This window comes from Asparagus officinalis, chromosome 8 (assembly GCF_001876935.1).
Source record: "Asparagus officinalis chromosome 8, Aspof.V1, whole genome shotgun sequence".
NCBI lineage: Eukaryota > Viridiplantae > Streptophyta > Magnoliopsida > Asparagales > Asparagaceae > Asparagus > Asparagus officinalis.
Genome location: NC_033801.1, coordinates 125,114,484 through 125,117,385, shown reverse-complemented (window position 1 = coordinate 125,117,385; position 2,902 = coordinate 125,114,484).

Genomic DNA, 2,902 nt, shown 5'->3' with positions numbered 1-2,902 from the left:
TATTTTTCGCAAAAAACGACACAGTTTTAGCCCTGTGGCTGAAACTATGTCGTTTTTTGCGAATATTTTCAAAACAGTTTTTTTTTGAAAATATTTTTGCAAAGGGGTCTGTTTTAAAATTTTGCCTAGAGGAATATTCATACTTTGTTGGATGAATCCGATCCATTTGATGTACTTTCTCCCTTTTCCAATTATCGTACTTCACTTCAAAGTTGTCCAATTTATAAAGCATCATAGTTTACTAGTTGGAACTGAGTTGTCGCTATAAAGTTGAATTCAAAAGTGGAAAAAAAAATATCCAAATTTATCCCACCGTTATCCTGAGGCTAATCAACCTAAAAATTGGTTTGAAAATTCTGTTTACTGATAAAATATCAAGTTGGGTCTCTTTGATTGGCACAAATACTCATGCCGTTGGTTGTTATTAATTACATTGTGACGCCACTTTTTAAAAATCATGAATCCCTCGTTGAATATTATTAGTCCAAGTCACATAATGTATATTTGGTCAGAAATGCGAGTAAAGATGTACAAAAAGGCTAGCCAAAAAACTTATTTATTTGATACTTTGAACTAAGGGGGTGTTTGTTTCAAATCCTATAATTTTAGGATATGGATTTCACCATGGGATTTGAAATCCATAGGTGTTTTGTTATCGGTTATGATTTCTAAAATGTTGTTTGTTTCATTAATATTTTGGGATTTGGAATACTAAAATTTGTAATATTTTGTTTGTTTCAAGCTCAAATTGTAGCATTACCAAATGCCAAAATTTTGTAATATGATGAATATACTATCTTGGTGAGGTTACCTCCCACAAAAAGATAAAATTAGGATTTGTCAAATCCTCTCCAATTGAGAGGTAAGCACACACATTTATGGGATTTGTCAAAATCCTCTCCGGTTGGGAGGATTTGACAAATTCTAAAAAATTTGGCATTTTTTGCACGTTTAGGATTCAATATTCTAAAAATTTTCTTAAAACAAACACCATATATGGAATCCCAAAATACAAAAAAAAAACTCACTTTTTGATTCTAAAACTTATAACCCATACCAAATGCATATATAAATATTTCACATGCGCTCCATCTCAAATTGTATGCATCCACCGAAAGTTTTTTTCTAACCGCATAACTAAATCTCATCTAGTGACTCTGCTAAATCGAATGCTTTTCCTACTAAATCTCATTTGTCAAATCCCCATTTAAACCAAATGGATGCGAGGCGCTCTTTATGCATCATGAATTTGATGTATATATCTTGGTATATATATCATGTAATATAATTCTACTAGTGTGCTGTCCGTGCAAAGCACGCCGATAATTTCTTTCCACGCTACAGTAAGCATGTTTTTAAATGCTTGATTTTTTTTAATTGCTACAGTATCCCACGTTTTTTTACATTATTACAGTATACTCGTGCTACAGTATTAATGCTATAGTATTTTCAAAGAACGCTGCAGTTCCCGCTTCTGCCACAGTAAGTTTTTTAAGCGCTACAGTATCCCGTGTGCTACAGTAGTAATGATGTATTAATATTTATTGTAGTATTAACTGTAGTATGAACAATGAATCTTGGATTCTCCCGTTTGTATAGAGGAGTAGATTTTCTAAATTTTTTTATTGCAATCAACTTATGGCTGATAAAAGCATACAGTTTCTTAGGTTATTAACACGGTATCAGAAACAACTAAATTATGAAAACTAATTCCTCACAACAAGAACCCCCCCCCGCCCCCACCCCCGCAACAAATTCGTGAGCTTAACAAAACTTTAGGCACTGTTTGGCAACAAGAGACTGTGGCTTATCTAAGAGATTGTGTCTTATTGACTTGGTCAATAAGCTAGTAGAGTTGTTTGGTGACCAAAAATAGGAGGAGATTATTTTGGAGATTGTGTCTTTTGCAAATAGCTTTTGGAAAGCTACCTCAAGTAGCGTTTGTCTTTGGGAAGGAGCTGCCAATTTTTTTTCTTCCGTTTTTGCCCCTAATAATTCTAATTTTATATCAATAATATTGCATGTCCTTTTTAGTCATTTAACAAATTTAAGCTAGTTGTACAGCTATTTTTGCCAAACAGCTCTAGTCAATCAGCTAGTTACACAGCTATCAACTTTCAGCTATAATCCCGCAACTTTTAGCTAGCTTAACAGCTTTCAGCTATAATCCCACAGCTTTCAGCTAGTTTTGCCAAACAGAGAGCCTTAGACTGATGACTTGCTTGCTTCAAGAAGAAGACTTCATCCACGGTAAGATTCCTTCAAGAAAAAAGACATCATACACAATGAGATTCCTTCAAGTTTCCTCCTCCATATTTTTATTGTTTCTAAATGGAATATATGTTTTATTCTTGTCATACTTTTAAACTAGTAATCCGAATTCCAACAAGGATGATGATTGGGTTTCAACTCAAACTCAAACTCAAACATCAGGGCGGATGATTGGGAGTAGCTTCGATAATCTGATTAAGAATCCTAACATTAGTTCTAACCTAATTTAATTAGAAAACTCAGTTGAGAACAAATTGACTAGTTCGCTATTAACTCTAATCTAATTAGGTAAGTAAATACAATTCTAGCTTAGTTACGACTCAGGACACCTGATAATAGCCGTCCAAATAAGTGAATTCCAAATTAAACCACTGCAGGTTGAATCCCAATCATTATTGTTGTTGAATTAGAATTCCTAATCTCGGTAGGACAAGGAGAATTAACGCGTTATTCCTCTTTAAATTCCAGGCTTCAGCCTGCAATTTCACTGTGTTCCTCTAAACATACGGACACAAAGATCATCTCCATCAATGGCTTCCAATTCTCAAGAAACTCACACCTACATGTTACCTCCTTTCGAGTTAACCATCAACTCCGAATCCTCATCGATCGACATCTCCGCCGTTACACC